The following is a 23,454-nucleotide window of genomic DNA, read 5'->3' as shown; positions in this document are numbered from 1 at the left end:
CGTCATCTTCAAATGCCGTAAATTTTATGACTTTCAATGCGGAGGGGGGATATTAAAGATCTAGATGGAGCAAAAGCCAGCCATGGTTCTCTCCAGAATGTGCTGCTGCCATTGCGCACAGAAATCACTTTTTCCACTGTTTCCAACGTAATAGATGTATGAAAACTAAAGCCGCTTTCAGGACTGCCAGCAACCACTGTAAGAAAGTAATAAAGAATGCAAGAGAGTTGTATGCTCAATCTGTTAAGTCCAAAGTAGCTGAGCAGCGGCTTGGTTCCCACCAGTTTTGGCAAATAGCAAACAGAATCATGAACAGAAGCGTGTGCTCCATCCCAACTATTATCAATGGACCTGAGGTAATCTCGTCAGCATCAGACAAAGCCAAACTCTTTGTCAAGAACTTTGCAGCTAATTCTACCCTTTGCGATCAAGGCTGCCAACCCCCAATATTTCCTCCTGTATCAGAAAACACGCTATGTGATATACGTATATCTGTATGTGATGTTGCCAAGCTAATCAAAAACCTATATTCCAGTAAAGCAACTGGCCCTGACGGTATTCCAATTATAGTACTCAAAAAACTTCAACCTGAACTAGCGCCCATACTTACAAAACTGTTTAAACGTTGTCTTAAGGAGAATAGTTTCCCATCTCCCTGGAAAATTTCATCAGTATGCGCTGTATTTAAGAATTCAGGTGATCGCTCACCCTTCTCTCAGTACAGGCCAATAAGTCTCCTGTGCGTCATGAGTAAGTTGCTGGAATATGTGTTAAATACAGAAGTAATCAACCATCTCAACAAAAACAACCTTCTTAGTGACACTCAATATGGTTTCCGTTCTGCTAGATCTACAGCTGATGTGCTTACAGTTATATCTCATAGGATTAGCAAATCTCTCGGCGGAGGCAACCTTTCTAGGGCAATTGCTCTTGACATATCTAAGGCCTTTGATAGGGTATGGCATAAAGGTTTACTTCATAAGATCTCTAGCTATGGTATTGCTGGAAATGTCTTCTCAATTATTAAATCATTTCTTTCTAATAGGTTCATAAGAGTAGTAGTTGAGGGGCAAAAATCAGAAGCTCACAGTATTAATGCCGGTGTCCCTCAGGGATCCATCCTGGGCCCAACTCTTTTCCTGATCTACATTAATGATCTTCCAAATCATATCCTTACATCATTTGTAGACATTTATGCTGACGACACTACCATTTATGGTACAACATCTAAGACAGTAAACGACCAAGTTCTCTCCAATTCTCTCTCTTCTGATCTTGAGCTCGTAGTACAATGGGGAAAGGAGTGGCTGGTTACTTTTAATCCATCTAAAACCAAGCTTCTCTCTTTACATCATCAACATTCTAATCCACATTTTTCATCAATTGAAATGAATGGCTCTCGTCTTCAGGAGGCCTCAAGTTTTGACAAGCTTCTGGGCTTGACCATTACTCCTGATCTTAAATGGAACACATATATCAAATCTGTTGCCAAGGCCGCTGGAAAAATGGTGGGATCTTTCTATCGATCCAGTAGATATCTCACTGCTGATGCTATTCTCTACCTATATAAGAGGCAGGTACGTCCAAGGATGGAATACTGTTGCCACATCTGGGCAGGAGCTGCTAGAAAGGACTTGGCCTGCCTTGATAGAGTTCAAAATAGACTTCGTAGCCTCGTAGGAGATGTCCTTTTCTCTTCCTTGCAACCTCTATCTCACAGAAGAGATGTTGCGAGTTTGTCTCTGATGTATCGTTATTTTCATGGAAAGTGTTCGACTGAGCTTCAATCTATGGTCCCCTCTCGCAAAACTTTCACAAGAAACACTCGTCTAGCTGTAAACACTATCAATAATTCCCCCCACTCTTTATCTGTGCCTAAACCTAAACGTAGATTCCATGAACAAAGCTTCTTTCTTAGAACTGCACGCCTGTGGAATTGTCTTCCGTTTTCCTGCTTTCCGGCTGACTACAATATGGTTGTCTTCAAGTCTAACGTAAATAAGTTCTTGATGAGCCGTTTCATATAAGTTATAAAATTTACCAAATTTTCATTACTAATGATTACTATATTGTCCAATTTCTACTGTACACTCTTTTAACCCTTATCGTTGAGTGGCCTCTTGGCCTTGATAATGTGGTGATGCCTATGTAAAAAAAAAAAAAAAAACACTAAAAGAAGTCACCAAGTTTGCATACCTGTCCAGCAACATAGGTTTCACGAAGAGAGATATCGAAATTCGCATCTCAAAAGCATCGGCTGCTTAGAATAAGCTCCGGTCAATATGGACTTCAAAGCTAACTGACAAACTGAAAAGGCAATTTATTCAGAGCAGTGGTGGAGTCTGTCCGTGTTTCCGATTCTACAACCTGGACACTCCAAAAATTGGAAAGAAAGCTAGACAGCACGTACACCTGTATGCTACGAACACTGTTAAATATATCTTGGCAAGCTCATCCCACGAAGCAGTAACTTAATGGCAACCTACTTGTTGTATCTACTACTATTAGGGAGCGACGTTTACGGTCACTGCCAGAGGAGCAAGCAAAAGCTGGTGAGAAATGTATATCTGTGGACTCCACGGCACACGTGAATAGGATGACCTAGATCCATGTACATCAGCAAATGGCACATAATGCCAACTGTGATCCTGAAGATCGGAGGCAGCTGATGGAAAACAGGGAAACATGGAGAGAGAGAGGGAGAGAGGGAGAGAGAGAGGGAGAGAGGGATGGAGAGAGAGAGAGAGAGAGAGAGAGGGAGGGTCACATTCGTCCGGGCAATGAGCCCGACCAGATAAAGATGGTGTTTAGTGAGGATAGATTAAGTGCAAAGTTAAACTATTTGAATATCTAAATCAGACGTTAATCCTATAGTATGTCCTCTAAAACTTTTAAAATGCTTCAAAGAAACTTAAATCTGATATTTATTAATAGTATAGTTACATAATCTAATGTAATACTCATCAATACTATATTTATAGTCGGATACTTATTGTTAGAATTTTACAAAAATCAGATGTAACTGATTATTTACAAAACATTTACACCTTGTCATTAGACTAAATTAAATAAATATAATCCACAATAGTACATTTACGTATATTATTTTCCAAAATTCTCAGGAGTTGGCCAATTGATTAAGGTGTGTATCATGAACATGTATCTATATGAACATAATTTTATATAAATAATTAATGTGTTAATAGTCTGTTTTGTTTGGTTTGCAATAGTAAAATGTAACGAAGTGTTTTTATTTCTTTGTTTTTTACTACAAGCAAACGAACAAAAATAGTTTACATAAAGAATAGTCTTTATTTGAACTGTTTTTTTAATCAAACATCATAAAAACGAAGTTTTCTTTGTCTATTTTTTTAATCAAACACCATAAAAATATTTTTTTCTGTTGGAAAAACACTTAGGACAACATCGGACAAAACCTTTGTCAATACAGGATGGTGAACTTTAATATAACCACTTCATTGAATGGCAACGGTTAAGTAATTTTATTACTCCATTATTTCCTTGTGATGCACATCCGTTGTCTCTCATCGGTATTTTTCTTATATATAATTTAATGATGGGGATTTGGTATCTGTCTTTTTTTAAACCGAACCTATACTATTACTTTTATTAATGCTTTGGTTAAAACAGGTGTGTTAAACTTGAACATAAACCACGAAGTTATAAAACAAATTCAGTAATAAAGCAGCAGTTAACCCTCAATAGTTTTATATTGGATTAAAAAAAGTTTTATTCAAAATATTATCAATATATTTAAGCAAAACCTAAAAGTGTACTTCTGTCTTCTTGAGTTTTTTTCCAGCCATTAGTGAAAAATCTAATCTACTAATAAAAAATTATTTTTCAAAAATAATTTTTTATGATAAATATATTGATAACTACCTCACTGTAAAGGCTAAAAAAACAACACAAAAGAAGCAATAAAATAAACATTTTAGAGCAATAATTCTTAACTGAGATAAACTTAATCCAACGGATGTTCACATAAGCTTTTCAAGATGTCCATGAAAAATATACTTTCGGAGCCTATAGTAAATATATAAAAAAGAAAAGAAAAACGTCTACTTCCCAGATGACAATAGTCTGGATGTTTTCAAGTTTAATGCTAACAAATTCATGTCGATCGTTCACTTATAAAATCAAATTCTGTCCACTTCATCAATCGTTTCCAAATCCGGTTAAGGTATTGTTCATCGCGAAATGGCAATGTCATTAATCATTATCATCGAGTGGGTTTGGGGTTTTTATAAGCAATGAAACGTTAGTAAAAAGAATGTAATGTGCAGCTTAATACAACTCATAACGAAGTAATGTTATGTCTATTGATTAAGGTGACTTTATTTTACAGAAATCCAAACTATTGATTTATAGCATGACACGTATAATAGTTACAGTAGTGAAATGTGATTATAAAGAAGAGGAATCGGCGAATATTATGAGCATAATAAAAAATATGTATTTATAAACTGATTATTATTCGTGAAGGTAAAAGTCTGAATGAATTATGTTACGCATGAAAATGGAGTTTAATTAAAGCTATTACTGATATCCGTGATTATATTTAAATAATTAAGTGTATTCGTTTTGTTAATGCAAAAAGAATAAAAAGCATCTTTAAACATTAAGCGATGTTATCGTAAACGGTTGCAAATGATAACATTAACAATCGATTGGAGAGTTGATAACTGTCCGTCTAAAGACGAAACTATGCTATTATTTCTATTAATTGTATTATTACTGTACTAACTTTGAATGTTCAATTCAGCGTGGGGTTAATGTAGAATCTATTCTGTTGTACGGATACCACCCTCCCACACATTATCTCCTTCTTATTGTTTGGCATAATGGGTAGTGTAGTATCTGTTCTGTGTTCACAATATCATTTTCACATCATTACTTTCTCCTTTGAGAGGAATAGTCTATTATGTTGTCATAAGACTATCTTCTCAGTAATGAACCTTAGCCTTTTGACTAAGATCAAAGTGTATTATCTGTTTTAGTACTGCACGTTGTCTTTTCTGTCTTCACCCAGTGAAGGGGAAGGGGGAACTGAATTTTATCAACATTAAAGATAGACCTTGTATGTAACTCTGCCTTCGTGGGGAGGCAAGTAAATAGGACTCTTTCTTTAGGGTGTATGGTAATATCTGCTCTGTTCTGACATGGCATTATCGTTTGGGGGTGGGGGGAATAGGATAAAATATATTTGTTCATCATTCGTTCAGATATTACCTCCTCCTTTGGAGTTAAGTGCAATATCAGTTCTGTTCTATGAGATCACCTTCCCAGGCATTGTCATCTCCTCCTGGAAGTAGCGTAGTATGTGATTGTTCTTAATTTCATCCTTTCAAAAATAATCTATTTTTAGGGGGTAGTATATGTCCACCTTTGTGGACAGCGGGAATATCTTCGATCGTCATGAGACCATCCTCCGACGCTAATAAAATATGCGACCGGAATAAGCATATACGTGCATATATATGCATATACGTGCTAGTATATATATATATATATATATATATATATATATATATATATATATATATATATACGTGCTAGTATAAACAATGAATTTAGAAATGCATTTGAAATATAAGAATACACACAAGAGAAAATGTGTTTTACTGGATAACGAAAATATCAGCAGCAGAAAATTCAATAAGAAAGCATCACCTCGGAATAAAGTCTGCCCAAAGACCGTAGGTTTTTATTAGCTGGCAATAACAGTAGTTTTGCTTATTATATATGAGTTAATATGCCAAAGAAAAAAGCGGCGTATATAGGGGGACCATAAAAATACCAATGGAATCGTAAATAAAATCCATTATCATTTCAGTAATTCATGCTTGGTGTAGCTATACTTCAGCCAATACAAACCTGACTTGCCCTCTCATTTCAATTATGAATGATCAACAGTCCTTCTCCCCTCACTGTCCAATGATATGCAAGGCATTTTAAAGATTTTCATCAATAGACGGTATAATCATATGTGGACCTCGTAGTCCGGTGTGCTTAGTAGTGATAAAAAGGATGTTTGTTATTTAAGGCAGAAACTTGGTTGCTAAGCTACGCATAGAGTGAAGTTTTATTTGTAGAAATGGGGATTATGCGCTTTAGTTTTAAGCATAAGGATATTTGTATCAAGGATACTTTACTGTTATTGTGTGATGGTGGTCTGCCATATTTCGTGGCTATATAGACTCTTCTGTAGATTATGTATAGAGGAGTCTATAACGGAAGACGAGCAGTCTTTCTATAAAATAATATCCTGTAATTATATAATTTTTACTAATAATACACCGTGTTGTATTATGTATTATTGACCTTTCAAGATAACAACACTGCCAACCAGTTACTCGGAATTATTTGAACACAACATAATCCGGACTTATGTCACACATAACGCTGTCTATGAAAAGTCGAGTTCATGTCGGATTCAACATAACCATTACTATAACTGGCGATGTTGGATTGTCGAAAAAAGACTTAGGTGGCGTGTTAAAAATGTAATTGTTTATTAAATATAAAATCATTATTTTTTAATTAATTCAATAAAATAATACTAATTATATATTAATTCATTTATTTATTAACCGCGAGAAGTTAAAACCCATTCTAGAGATTGAAGACAAGCAGTGTCAAATCTGCGAAAGGAAAGTCTCTAACGTCCGAAAATGGGATTTAAAAAGTTTTGTTCATAGATGATTTCAAGTCATTCTCCAAAACGAGGCTGTGAAGTTGAAATCATTCGAGTTTGGTTTCTTTTTTTATTATTGTTTAAATAAGTCTATTGTTGTCTAAATAAGTTTAGAATAAGCCTATTTATATTTTTTTCTCTCGCTAAGAAGTTAAAAATGTCTCCTCCAGTGAAAAAATGGTTACGTCGTTTCCAAAAACAAATACACGAAAAAGGCGGTAGCCTATTTTAAGTGACGAATATATGAATTTAAAAGTAATGTGGTGGACATTATTAAACATTAACAAGAACAATAACGGAAAAATAATTAATAATACAGTTGAAGAGAAACTTAAAGAAAAAACAACAATCGGAACAAATGAAAATAAATTGAATAATTATTTTTTCATATTTAACATGAACAGAAAAATATACGAATTTTCAAATAGGGGTTCAAATGTCGAAGACGAAAGTGCAGTTCCACAAAACGTTATTTGAAGCGCTATCGATAGTTTTACTTAGGCACCGTCAAAAATTGCCGCAAAATCAAGTTGTTGTTGTTGTTTTTTAAAACTAAATTACATTTATTAAAATCCATTATTTCTAAGTAACTTTTTTTTTCCAGAAAGATAAACCCCTGAATTTTATCATATAGAAAACAGAATAATGTAAAACTTTTTCTACTATTTTTAATTAAATTTTAAATTTTCCCAAAAAGTTAACAATTGACATTTTTTGTCTTGCACAAAAAACGTACTTAAATATTAAAAAAAAAGGTTTTTGAAATAATTAATTTATTTATTTATTGTCTAACTAAGATTTAGGATGATTTTTTATGAGAATATGCAAAAATATTATAATATAAGTACCTGAATTTCAAATAATTCCACTTATTCATATAGGTAACCAGATATTTCGCGTCGATGTAGAGTCTAGATCGACTCTGTTTACGTTTGCGTTTGATAAGGAGAAAACTATGGAAGACCAAACAGGCCAAAAAAACTTATTTTTCAGTGACGAAAATCTCAATGTATTATTAAGCTGAGGCTGGCCAGTACCAGATGGGTGACCATTTGTACGAGTTTGGTTTTTAATGTGTATGTGTGTGGGGGCCAGGCTCCCAAAAATGGGGGGGGGCAATTTAAAGCAGAATAAAAAAAAATTATTTCAGCGCGTTTGGTCCACCGTAGTCGAAAGGCGGCAAACGTTTTCAAACGGGATCGAAAAAAATGATGCTATTTTTAACACAAAGGGCACAATATTTATCGAATTTTTTTTTGTATCGATTATTCAAAGCATGCCCTGTTTAATAATGGTCATGCATTATTCGGCTCGCTAAAAAAAAATTGTTAATTTATTTATCAAAAATTTTAAAATGGCTTTTTTCGTATAAATATTAAAAAATTTTTTTTTTTGTTTTGCTTAACTTAAATTAATTATTTTACTTAACATATTCACCGAATTTCACACTTCAAAACTCAAAAGCGGGATAATTAAACACAATCGAAGTTCTGATATTCAGACGTCAAAATAAGGTATGCAAACAAGTTTGTTTATTTTTTTTTAATCTATAATTCTGTCCCTTACAACCACACAATATGTTTTGTTCAGTTTCAGATGATTATTTTAAGCATATTTGTTCCCACTTCAAAACAAGGGGGGTTTTGTAAGCAAAAATATATATATATATAAATATCGTTTATGAAAAATAAGTACACTGTTATAAAGTTCATTCTTCTCCTAATAATCGCTGAAAATTTCGTATTGATCGGATAATTACCTGATTTTTGGTAGATTTTTAAAAAGACGGTCCGTCAAAAAGTACTGACCTTCCCCCCCCCCCAGTTTTGGCGGTGCCTAGTTTTACTTAAACCCTAAAAAGAAAATTACGGTTACATCGTATTTTAGACGAAACAAGTATCTTTATAATACACACTGTGCAAATTAAACCGATTTTTTAAAAAATGTGTTTTGCCATTAAGAAATTTGGGTTCTATTGAGCATACCAAGTTCTTCAATTACACATTGCTGCAAAAAGTCTACGGGTTTACATTTATTGAAGCGGCACAATTATTAACTAAGTTGTTCTTTTTCGCAAAAGGTAAAAATGTATGAATCTGATAAAGAAAAGAGACAAAGACTACATTACTTTCGCTTTTTACTTATTTTTATGACATTTAAGTAGGTAATAATGTTTTCACGTAAAATACATTGAAATTGTACTAATTTCAACATCACATTTTAGTAGGTAATACTGTTTTAACCCGAAATGAGTAATTTTAAAAGTTCCCTAATCAACAAAAGTATTATATGATTTTACATGACTCTCAATAGGTAATAATGTTTTCACCTGAAATGCGTTGAAATTTGTACTGATTTCAATATGGCATATAAGTATGAAATAATAGTTATAAAAATTTGGGAGAGGGAATTGTTTTAATGACTTTTTCTAATAAAAAGCGACTATAAAGGCAAATAATTCGTTTCTCATTAAATAATATTTGCGATGATGATGATGTTTTTTTTTGTTTTTGTACGGGCGTCAAACAAGTAAATTAATATCTCAATGAGACGCTAATTATAAGATTGAACAAATATTTTATTTCAATTATATAAGATAAATAATAATAATAATAATAATAATAATAATAATAATAATAATAATAATAACACTAAAATGAAATAAAAACAATGTTTTCGGGAAATTTTTTTAACGAAAATTATGAATATTATCTTTTTTATAGATATATACATAGATTTATTGGACCATTCATACGGAATGTTAAGCTTGTGGATAAAAGTTTTAGCTAAAGGTAGTTATCGGACAAACAGTAGAACAGTCGTCTTTTACATATATAGACGTGTCTGTGTGTCTGTGTTTGTGCGCGTGTATGTGTGACTGTGTGCACGCATGCTTGCTGAGAGAGAACGATAGAAATACAAGAGAGCGGTAAAAGGAACTTGAATTAGAAACACAGTGCTGATCCTATTACTACATGTCTCCTTTCGTTCAGAAGCGATTACGGATCCATAATTTACGGAGAGACCTTGTAAATGGATCCATGGCTCAAGTGTCCAACGTCCCACGCATCACAAATGAATAAAGCAAGACTAGATGTAGACATTCGGGGGCCCTAGTCATTTCACTATCCCATCGATATGATCATTGCCTCAATAGACAGAAATAAATAACAATTTATATCATTCTTGTCTTGACTTTAGCCGAAATGAGATTGAATTGACATTGACAGCTAAATACAAGCGTGACATTCATTATTACAAGTAATATATATATATATATATATATATATATATATATATATATATATATATATATATATATATATAAGAGCGATACGGGTAAAAAGAGGGGGAAGAGAATGACTAAAGCAAATAAGTAAAGTAATTATAACATTAACACACAAACATGTTTACAAGTACGTTCACTCTGATAGTTCGATTTGTATGGCCAAGTCAAAATATTGGTGTCAATAGACTTTCTAAATATTTTTTATCTATCAATGTTTTTATTAGTTTGTTTGCTTAATCATCAGCTAATTCCACATACTAACCATTTTCTCCTCGAAAATAAACTCCCTCGAATATATATATATATATATATATATATATATATATATATATATATATATATATATATATATATATATATATATATATATATATATATATATATATATTGAAACTATTGTTTACGGCATATAGTGTATAACTGTATATGGAATTCGCGCCGAGGCTTTTTTTTTTTTTTTTTTTTTTTTGCATTTCGAGACGGGCATCAACATTAGAAATGTATTTTATCGTAATCTCATCGCTAAATATTCGTTATTGTACTTGTGCAGTTCCAGCTGTTCGATTTGTGTTTATTTGAAAGATTACAATCACAAGGGAATTTCCAACTAATACTTTAGAGTCAAAATGGATTTTAACGGAAAAATGGCGTACTTGGTTAATTGCATATTTTGCCTATTATACTTCCGATCCCGCAGATATTTGATTACATGATAAACAGAACATTTTTTATTTTTTTTATTGATGCAAACATAATGTATTCAATATCTATAATATAAAGGTGTGTGTGTGTGTGTGTGTGTGTGTGTCTGGTCACGAATAGGCTCCTATATGGTTGACTATTTTAAAAAAACTGATTGCATATAATGATAGAAGATGTATCGAGACACAGGAATGGGTATGTTTGATCTGGCAAAACGGTGGTTCATTAAAATTGTGGGGTCTGCGTTCGCGCCTGGTCCACAAAGTATGGAAATAAAAATTTAAAAATTAAGAAAAAACGTTTACAAGTGTTTTTGATATAGATGTACATAAGAATACTTTGATAAGTATGTTTTAACTTAAATAGGGATGGTATAATAAAATTGTGGGGTCTGCGTTCGCGCCTGGCCTCCATAGAATGGAAATAGGCACAAACTTTAATAAAGACTTTTCATATCTATCTGCGTAAGTATACTTTGATAATTATGTTTCAGTTTGAAGAAATATGGTATAATAAAATTATGTGGTGTTCGTTCGCACCTGATCTCCATAGAACGGAAATATGTCACAAAGTTTAACAAGGTTTTTTAATATAGATCTACAGAATATTGTGATAAGTGTTTCAGTGTGAACAGGTATGGTATAATAAATTATGGGGTTTATCTGTTTTATTTTTACTTTCATCATATTTTGCTTTGGTTTTGATATACCGATTTCGAAGCTATCTCTTTACAACCTTTCCTTTTCATAACCTATCATACTTTCATAAATCAGAGTCCATTTTCTGTAGGTTGTTTTTGAACCCAGTCAACGACGGGTACTTTTGCTAGTAATATATATATATATATATATATATATATATATATATATATATATATATATATTCAGAATATAAGATAATATATACTTATTTCCACAGTCATATAATATGGCAGCTTACAAGAGCCATGACAGCCAACAAACCGGAAGTCTAACTGCCCTCACTTTGGGCTCATCAGTTAGTTAGTACAGAAAAAGAGACGTAGTCATCGCAATCAAAGCCGGCGTCTCACAAGTAAGAATTACGAGTATAAAATCCATACTTGTGAGACGCCAGCTTTGATTATAGTTGGTTGCGATGACCACTTCCCTTGGTCGATACTAGTTAGGTTCAATCCACTGTCGGATTTCGCTGTGGTTTGCTTTATCTGTGTCAGATCTGTGTCAGTTAGTAGGCTTTCTTGTAAGTGTGTGGCGTGCTTTTTTTTTCAGTTGGTAGAGTGTTCGCCTCGCATGCTAGATGCTTGGGTTTTCAACCCCGAATTTGGACGTGTCTAACTGATGAGCCCAAAATGAGGGCGAAACTCGAGTCTTAGACTTCCGGTTAGTTGGCTTTCAAGGCTACTGTGAGCTGCGACGTTGTCTTGCTGTATATATATATATATATATATATATATATATATATATATATATATATATATATATATATATATGATTAGTTTTTTTTTGGGAAAAAGAATTCCAGCAGAGTGCTCAATTAAAAGGAAAATCCAAAATGTAAGAGCGTATTTATATTTTGAGTACAGAAAGTTGTTAGTTGAGACAGATCATTGGTACCGTCGGTTTCAAGCCCGATAATAAGGCCCGTTTAAGGTATCCTTATCAAGCTCTCTTCAGCCAATATTCGTCTATTTTATAACCGGAAGTGTGAAGTATATATACCTCGCGAGTTCACGTTTAAATCTTGTTTTGTTAAATCCCCCCCGCTTTTTTTTATCGGATGATGTAATACCTAATTTTAAACTTTTAATTATTAAACTTTTAGATCTAATTTCGAAAAAAAATTTCCTTATATAAATCGATTTTAATTTGAACCCAAATTAATATAAAAATCTCTTTTCTTATGAATAAAAAACCTTAAAATATATATTGGTATCGGTTAAAAACTTAAAAATTCGTTTAATTATATCGAATTACGTTTTAAAATTCCCAGAAATACGTTTAAAGTTTTTAAAAAAATTTTTTTAATTATATCGAATCACGTTTAAAAATTTCGAAATACGTTTAAAAAATATTTTTTAGAAAACCAAATCTTTCAAGGTTTGGGGAAGTGAGTATTTATCTATCCTAAGTGATTTCCCTAGTATATTAACATTATCATATTTTTTCTATAGTTTTAAATTCGAAATAGATTATAAATTACATTTATAAAGTATAATTTAAAAAAGATTTTTATAAAATACATTAATTTAAAATCTATAATATAATTACGATTAAAATCCAAGTTTACTGACTAATCATTTTTGTATTTACAATTTTTTTCTCCTATTACATATATATATATATATATATATATATATATATATATATATATATATATATATGTAATAGGATAAAAAAATTGTAAATACAAAAATCATTTTTGTATTTACAATTTTTTTCTCCTATTACATATATATATATATATATATATATATATATATATATATATATATGTAATAGGATAAAAAAATTGTAAATACAAAAATGATTAGTCAGTAAACTTGGATTTTAATCGTAATTATATTATAGATTTTAAATTAATGTATTTTATAAAAATCTTTTTTAAATTATACTTTATAAATGTAATTTATAATCTATTTCGAATTTAAAACTATAGAAAAAATATGATAATGTTAATATACAAGGGAAATCACTTAGGATAGATAAATACTCACTTCCCCAAACCTTGAAAGATTTGGTTTTCTAAAAAATATTTTTTAAACGTATTTCGAAATTTTTAAACGTGATTCGATATAATTAAAAATATTTTTTTTAAACTTTAAACATATTTTTGGAAATTTTTAAACGTAATTCGATATAATTAAACGAATTTTTAAGTTTTTAACCGATACCAATATATATTTTAAGGTTTTTTATACATAAGAAAAGAGATTTTTATATTAATTTGGGTTCAAATTAAAATCGATTTATATAAGGAATTTTTTTTTTCGAAATTAGATCTAAAATTTAAATAATTCAAAGTTTAAAATTATGTATTACATCATCCTATAAAAAAGGGGGGATTTAGCAAAACGAGATTTAAACGTGAACTCGCGAGGTATATATACTTCACACTTCCGGTTATAAAATAGACGAATATTGGCTGAAGAGAGCTTGATAAGGATACCTTAGACGGGCCTTATTATCGGGCTTGAAACCGACGGTACCATGTATCTGTCTCAACTAACAACTTTTTGTACACAATATATATATATATATATATATATATATATATATATATATATATATATATATATATATATATATATATATATATATATATATATATATATATATATATATATATACCAATTACAAAGCAGACTATACGTTCTACTGAATGAACTGCATTACGTTTTACTATCTAAATCTTTCAAAATCGAATTCGAACATGAATTCATTATAATGTACGTTCATTAATATGTAATTCATGGAGGTCTTTATAGGGATGATGCTCTTCTAGCTACAACAGCAAGACTTAGAGTGTACAATAAGACCTAGAGAATACAATAAGACCTAGAGAATACAATAAGACCTAAAGAATACAATAAGACTCAGAGAATACAATAAGATCTAGATATTACAATAAGACTCAGAGAATACAATAAGACTCAGAGAATACAATAAGACTCAGAGAATACAATAAGACTTAGAGAATACAATAAGACCTAGAGAATACAATAAGACTTAGAGAATACAATAAGACTCAGAGAATACAATAAGACTCAGAGAATACAATAAGACTTAGAGAATACAATAAGACTTAGAGAATACAATAAGACATAGAGAATACAATAAGACTCAGAGAATACAATAAGACTCAGAGAATACAATAAGACTTAGAGAATACAATAAGACTCAGAGAATACAATAAGACTTAGAGAATACAATAAGACTTAGAGAATACAATAAGACTCAGAGAATACAATAAGACTTAGAGAATACAATAAGACCTAGAGAATACAATAAGACTCAGAGAATACAATAAGACCTAGAGAATACAATAAGACTTAGAGAATACAATAAGACTCAGAGAATACAATAAGACTTAGAGAATACAATAAGACATAGAGAATACAATAAGACTCAGAGAATACAATAAGACTCAGAGAATACAATAAGACTTAGAGAATACAATAAGACCTAGAGAATACAATAAGACCCTTAAAAACTACATAATTTCGTTCTCTCTATAACCATTGAACCAAATAAGAATATCTCTAACTTCTTGGATATTTCTCTGAACTTCAATCCGGAATCATGCAGCCATTATCATGAACCTAACCTCTCAATGTTATATGTGCATAAATACACTAACCACCCACCGTCAATAAAAATATATATTATCCCTTCTATCTCCTCAAGAATATCTAAACTATCCAGTAACAGAAAAACATTGAACAAAATCTATAACCATGCCCTAAGAAACTCAGGATATACTGAAAAGAGACATTATATCCATAACAACTTTCATAACGTCCGTTTGCCTTCGTTAGGCATGCATAATATGTCCCGCACTAAAAGGAAATATCAAAATAACGAGAGAAACAATTTTCACGACCCCCTTTCCAACAACAGCACAAACCACAATAAATCTGACCGAAGAAAAGATTAAGAAGGAAGAATAACATATGCTTTTAATTCAAATGTTAAAAATAAATATTCCCAAAGAATTTTTCGGAATCTTGGAAAAATCTTTCAAATCTCTATATAAATACGCTACTTTACTAAACAAAAATTCCATGAAGATATCTTACTCCACTATGTCTAATTTAGCACAAACAATGATTTCATCTAACAATAAATAAAAATTAAAAATGCCCGGGCAATCCCTTTCCCATTACTCCATAAAGCCAACTATAATTGCCAAGGGAAGCAAGAATTTCTCCAATTTCTCCTAGGATAAGCTAACCCGTATAGCAACCACAGATGTAAAAATCTACCTTTCTGCTACATTTTCGCGTATACATTTGTATACTCATTGCCATGATAACGCGTGACCCACTTTCAACTCGACATTCCCTTCCTGTTCTTTCTCTTTTTCTTTTCTCAAATCAATTTCAACTTATCAATTTCAACTTTTCATCCGGCCAAAATGGAAGCGTTTTTTTTTGGCTATCTTCAATTTTTTTAACTCCAATTTCTGGTGCTTTGCCTTTCAATTTCAATTGATGCGAGCACCTACTGTTGGTTCATTTACTTGACAAATAATAACCTCCATTACAGTGGATTCCTTTAATTACGGTTGGTTATTTTTATTTTTATATTGAACTCTGTATGAACTGTTCGCATGAGTTATTTTTCCACATGTATATTTTTATATTATGTTTTTAAGTTTTGTGACTACAAATCATAGAACTATGCCGCAACCAGCAAGCAAATAGAAATGTAAAAAAGAGATTTTAGCGAAAAAAAAAGAGATTTGACTATGTGATTATTTTACTGTTTTTCCTCTTATGAGAAGATGTGTATTCTTTGAAACTCCGCGGATTAAGGAGAACCTAGCTCTACTGGCTTTGAAGTATTCTGCCGAATAATAAAGATTTTTAGTAAATTTCTACTTTACCTCTTTGTTCATATTATATATATATATATATATATAGTCCGATTCTATGGCAGAATCGGACTGTACAGCCATGTATCACATAGGCACCCACCCACCTGACGACAGGACCCAACGCTATATATATATATATATATATATATATATATATATATATATATATATATATATATATATATATATATTCAAGCATATCTGATTGAACACGACAGAGTTATTCTTTTTTCCAATTTTTCTGGATATCTTTTCTATTCGTCGAGCGGTCTTTTTTTTTTCAACTGACGTATTGTATAGAATGGTGGCCAAACATTGTATATATATATATATATATATATATATATATATATATATATATATATATATATAATGGTCGTATAGATTGGTTTCCAAGATGTAAACTCAATTAAACTCTCGTGATTATTAGAGAGTGTCCAATGTAGAACAAAGATATTATATAGTCTTGTATTATACAAACATTATCGTTACGCATGTGCATATGTTTCAGTGGACTTCCAATTTAATCAGACAAAAGAAAGGAGCAATAATTAAACGAGTCAAAATTATATTCGTGGTTTATAAGACATTCGGGTGTGGTTTACACTCTGCAAGAAAGTGTTTTGTATACTTTGCGAATGTGAGCAATGGAGGTTTTGGAGGAAGGTGTGGTGAAGGAAGCGTGAGGGTGAGGAAGGAGGGAAAAGTACGATTCTGTGTTGTTAAGCTGTAGCAGGACGTATTGGTATTATTTTAACGTTGCCGTTGTTTAGTGGCCAGAGTTTTCGCTTTGATCTGAAGTAATATTATACGCTCATCGTCGCTACTTGCCTATCTTAGGTTTTCATGGTTGTTTTTCTATTCTACTGGTTATTTCATTATCCGTCTATTTTATTGACAAGTTCTATTTATTTATTTTATTCCTCGCTTTTTATCCGTTCCTTTTTTTCTCGTTTTCAAATTATTTATTTATGTAATGGTTTATTTATAAGATATATGTTTATATGGTCAAATTAACAGTCAGTTGAACAGATATGTAGGCTTATTTACATGATTTCAATAAAGGTGGTATGCTGGGGGTTATATTTTTCACTTTACCGGAAACGATTATAAAAATAACCTATGTGTCTCGCATGCTTAATATTGGAATGTTAATATATACCTACAAGTAGTAGGAGCGTTACATATGGAAATCATGTATATTCTAGTATTTATGAAAAAGATAAACAACGCAAACAAAATTAAGTTTATATATAAATATGAAAACCTTTATCACGGTAATCAGTTCAGACACTGATTTAGTAGTTTACTATCTTAAAGTTGATCAAGCCTAAAGCTGCTGTCATTAGCTGCGTCTAATCACAGTGTGAAACGAACATCCTTTGGCTGAAATGATAATCTTTCTGTATTGCGCATTAAGGAAAATTCTGAAAAAAGAACTGGAAGCAAGAAAAATTACAAGCATGCAACAGGCATACATAACGACTATAAATGTTAACGTTCGATTTGTATATACGGACATTTTAACTGGCGGTTAGATACGAAAAAATGCTGAATCATATGGATTCATCATGCATGAACTCGATCATATATATATATATATATATATATATATATATATATATATATATATATATATATATATATCGAAATAATCTACTGAGTTCCAACTAAAGTAATGACAAACGCCACATTTCGCAGGCGCATTGACTATTAACATCCCTAGTATAAAGTATAAGGAAATGAAGAAATAAATTTTCGGGTAATAAATAACGTTAAGATTGAGGTGGGAACAAGTGATCAATTTTTACTCCATTAAAAATTGAAGTAAACGCAACTCTTCAATATTTGCACTTTTTAAATATTTATTTTGAGACGTATTTTATTTCAAGGAATTATACATTTGTATACTCATGGATGTATGCATCTATATACATATTATTTTTTTATTACATCCCCCCCCCAAAAAAAACCAAGGCACATTGCCACTTTGATGTAGGGGGTTACTATTAGGGACACCGGCTACGGGGGTACTAGGTGGGGAATTGAGCAGCAAAATGTCGGTTCACGTTACACTTAAACTTCTGCATGTCAGTACAGTTGCGGAAGCAGGAGCCTGGATGGGAGTTTCAAAGTCTAGCGGTTCTGGGTAAGAAACTACTGGAGTAGAAGGCTCTCTTACATCTACGGATCTCTACTGTGAAGGAGTGGGATTGTACTGCTTGTCGGGTTTGTCGGGGGTATTTACGTAGAGGGGGTACAAGTGCTTGCAGCTCGTCGGAACATTCGCCGTTAAAGTACTTGTAGAATAGGCAGAGGGATGCTACATTTCGTCGATGGGACAGAGGCTGAAGCTTGGATGATAGTTCAGGACCTATTAGGTTGGCGACTCTCTTTTTAACCTTGTCTAGGAGTGAGAGACTAGTAGCAGATGCACCGGCCCAAATATGACAACAATACTCCATACATGGGCGAATGGTGGCCTTAAAGAGGTACAGGATACTTTCAGGCGTCAGTAGCTTTCTAGCACGGTAGAGAGAGCCAACCTTTTTCGCAGCGGTCCTGGCAATGCTCTCAATGTAATTGTTCCAACTCATGTTTCCTGTGAACGTTAGGCCGAGGAGTCTAAAAGATGTACTTTCAGATAAAGAGTCTTTGGCCATTGCTATTGGTGATAGAGAAGGTTTCTTGTGGTTATTAAAGGAAACAAGTTTAGTCTTGGCAGCACTGAATGTGCCCGACTATTTTTGTCCCCATTCCACTACAGATTGGAAGTCATCCTCTAGTGTTTCTGCCGTTTCTTTAGATATGTGTTCATTTGTTTTCCTGTCGTGTCTGTAATAAAGCGCGGTGTCATCAGCATATATACCCATCTCACAGACAATTTTGTTCAGGGAGGCCATTTATGAATATTAGGAATAATAGAGGTCCAAGGATAGACCCCTGAGGCCCTCCCGCATTTATATCATATTGTTTAGATGTACGGCCATCGAGGACAACCTGGATTTTTCTCTTATCTAAGAAGGATTTAATTATCTTATGTGCTTGCTATAAAATTTCCGCGTGGGGACATGTGCTTCAATTGCTGTTTTGAACCATTCAGTGGTCTCATTTGCGCACTGTTCAGCAGGAAGTGAAAAGATATTTCGCCACGGGGCGTCTCTAATAAGATCCCTGATGGCTTCCCAGTCGGCCTTTTTATAATATCTCGTTGTTTTGAGCAATGGCTCTTCCATTTTGGCTCTAGAGTTTAGGGTGATTTCAACTATTCTTCCGGTGATACCGTATGACCTGATTTTCTTGAGAAGACCTTCATGCCATACCCTGTCAAAAGCCTTAGATATATCTAGAGCTACCGTTCTACCCTACCCTGCTTTGTCAAGTGAATGGTATATACGATCGGAGATTACAGTTAGAACGGGCTTGCCTAAATCCATATTGTTGGTTGGTAAGAAGTTTAGCATCTGCAAGGTGATGGACTAGAGCTTGGTTAATTATGGACTAAAATATTTTGGCAAAAAGTGGGAGGAGGCTAATGAGGCGGTAATTTGCTGGGTCAATTCTTTCGCCAGAATTCTTGAAAACTGGTACCACAGAAGCAGTTTTCCAGCAGGCAGGAAAGCAAGATTCATTAAGGCATTTGTTGTAAAGTTTTGAGAGGATTGAAGCTACTTCGGCGGTGCACTTTTTTAATCGCACAGCCGGGATGAGATCAGGTCCACATGCTTTTGCAGTGTCAAGATTTTTTATAATAACATGCACCTGGGAAGGGTTGTTTTTCAGATCATCAAGTGTGGCGTCTGTCCGCAAAGGAAAGTCTGGGAGAAGGTGGTTAGCAGGGTCTAGTGTGAAGTTGGAGGCAAACCGACTGACAAGCATGTCAGCCTTCTCGCTTGCTGAGCAAACAACTTTATGATTGTTGGATAGTGGGGGAATTGTTGATTGCCTATTATTTACTACACTGTTGTAGATTTTCCAGAAGTCACGGGTTCATAATTTCTGAGCTTCGATGCGTTTTGGGGTGGTTTCAGTAAATTAGCTGTCGCTATTTCTTTCTTACAGTTACTTCTGGCTTCTATATACTTCTGTCAAATTGAACCGGATTTATGTCGGTTAAATCTGTGGTACGCGATGGCAGCTGCACATGTGGAAGTAAACCATTGGGGAGAGTGGTGCTTGCTATAAAATTTCCGCGTGGGGACATGTGCTTCAATTGCTGTTTTGAACCATTCAGTGGTCTCATTTGCGCACTGTTCAGCAGGAAGTGAAAAGATATTTCGCCACGGGGCGTCTCTAATAAGATCCCTGATGGCTTCCCAGTCGGCCTTTTTATAATATCTCGTTGTTTTGAGCAATGGCTCTTCCATTTTGGCTCTAGAGTTTAGGGTGATTTCAACTATTATCACTGCATGACAAGTGGACTGTGGGGTGTTCGTAACACATTCATCAGAAACTGTGGTTAGAAACAGATCTAAAAGTGATGCGTGTTGTTCTCGCTGGAGAGGGAAACGGGTTGGAAATGTAATCGTCTGTGATAGGGAATGGCGCATAGAGAAGCTATGTGTTGTTGTACAAGCTGCGTCTGTGTAATTAGAGAACCCAAGCCAGTTACTGTGGTGAGCATTGAAGTCACCAAATACATGAACTTGTGCGCTAGTGTCGAGGAAAAGTGCTGTATCTATGCTGTCAGAGACTTTGTTTATTAGAGTACAGTCCTGGATCGAGGGAGAGCGGTAGAGAAAATAAAAGTAATTAATATTATGTTTCATGTTAAGTCTAAAGCACATAAAGGCTTGATAGTCCGATTTTAGTTTTTTTTCTCTAGTAAGGGGGAGGGTGTTTCGAATATAGACTCCAAGCCCGTACATATGTCTGTCAAAGTCCTTACGGCAGAGTGGAAGATATCCGGGCATGTAAAAGTAGTTAGAGGGAATGGAGGAGTGTAGGTTAGTCTTACTTAGTGCTAAGATATCCGGGGTGTTGGTTAGGAGAAATGCTTCAACATCATTTAAATTAGTTTTAAGCCCACGGATGTTAGTAAATGCAAGCCTCAAGGGAGGAGACAATTTGATTTTCTTTGAGTTAGCATACTGGTTGTATAGCTGGATCCCTTCGTTATGGCTGCGTGTTAAATAAGCTGGATTTTCGGAGGTCGTCGTTACTGGGACAGCGTAATAAAGAAAACAATCAACAATAATGGCATGTGTTATGAGTACATTTAAAACATCGAAATGAAGCACGCTGAAACAGGATCATATATTTACATATGTACAAGGAATATCTATTTACACAGGAAGGTTACGAAAGTTACAGGGTATTTGTGTGTTTATAACTAGCAAGCATGTAGATAAACGTTCATTGAGTTTACGTGACAGTTCGTAGAAGCATACCTTGGAAGTTCATTGCGTGTGTACGAGTTTGTTTGTACGAAATCTATCTTGAGAAATCAACGTTTAGGCTTTATATCTAAATTTCCTCGAAATGATTCATTTGAAGAAATAAAATACCAGTAGAATATTTTAAAATATGGGTGTTGTGTTTGTAATGAATATTTTTATTGTATTTCGGAATGAAAAAATAACCATTAGCATTCAAAGTGTGTATAGCATTTATATAACATAGAGTGAGTGGAAAAAATGTATGAAATGAAATAAGTGCTTGTTTGTTTCAATTTATTTATTGACTTATTAGAATAATCAATGTTTCGGTGATCTTTTAGCCATTCACCATATTTTAGCATTGGTTTGCTTATAAAGTTGGCACGCTGAAAAAAAAATGGAAATCACCAAAATGGCTGCCAATTGTTTATTACTGTGTAGATTAGCTTAAAATTTTACATCTGCGCTTGTGTTAGTGTTGCCATATAACGTGCAAAATTTCACAATTTTTTTATTGAAAACTATCGAAGTTAGAACAAAAATATCGATTTGCATATAATTCTGGCACAGGGTGCATATATGAAGAAATCAAGAAAAAGGTCTTAACATAATTGCACATACCTTTTCTTTAAACTTTTTTAATCTGTAAAGGAAACTGTTTTCACTGCGAAAGTTTTTTTAATCGGAATTTTTTTCAGGAAAACTGAAGGAAATTATAAAATTATAATGTATTCTTAAATGATATAGTGGAAGGCAAAAATTAGTGAGTTCGAATGAAGTATCGATATGTGAGTCAGATTTCGACTCTGTACTGATGTTGAAAATACGACCAAATAAGATATATTGCACACACATACACATATATCTGTATATATGTATATATATACATACACACACATATATATGAAATAACTTATTCTTAAATTTATAAATTTGTTAGTATTTTTAATTCTTAAAAATTACTTTACTGGTATTTATTTTTACTATATAAGAGAATTTGTGCCAAACTATATTACTCTATTAAATGCAAATATGGTTTTAAAATCTTTATTGCAATTTAATTTACAGTTACTGTATTCAGAAATTCACAGTCATTATTTTGAAAGTTTCAATTAAATATGAATACACACTTTTTTCTAAAGCAATAGATTTAATATTATTTTCTATGTTGAATTTTTTAGCTTTGCCTTTATGACATGTGATTTTCTACAAAATCTAACATGTGAGATGAATGACACAAACATCTTTGCTCTTATTTTGTTATTGGTCCCACCACTTCCGTTGTATGCTTAGGTTGAAGAATGCATCTGGTTGTCGAACACAAAATCTATGAAACATCATATATCGTAACAAATGTTTATGTTGGATTATGTATACATTATTCAGATAAAAGTATTATGTATACATTATTCAGAAAAAGTAAAGAAAAATAAGTTAAATTCTTTCTATAACCCTATTCGAATGTATATGAAAACTATAACCCCTTTCTTATTAAAATAAAATTGTCCTAAATAATTTTTTGCATGGTAGCTGGTCAAATTTAGGAGTGTCGTGTCAAGTTTTAGTTAAGCTGAGAATAAAATTTCGTGTTGTTGATTCCCATTTTTCTGTGAAAATCTGTCGAAATGCTGAGATTTTGGGTCAATAATAAGAGTGGTTCCAATTCTAAAGAGTCTGTCAAAAGTTTTAGTTCTACAACTCTTTTCCATAACTAATCTACATTAATTGGCTCTTCGCGACCATAACTTGAGGGAGTTTCTTCTAATCTAGTTATGATGGTAAGATTACAA

Source organism: Euprymna scolopes, chromosome 13 (genome assembly GCF_053919585.1).
Source record: "Euprymna scolopes isolate OS-2025 chromosome 13, ASM5391958v1, whole genome shotgun sequence".
NCBI classification, from domain to species: domain Eukaryota; kingdom Metazoa; phylum Mollusca; class Cephalopoda; order Sepiida; family Sepiolidae; genus Euprymna; species Euprymna scolopes.
The sequence above is the reverse complement of the archived record's forward strand: the minus strand, read 5'-3'. Positions refer to the sequence as shown.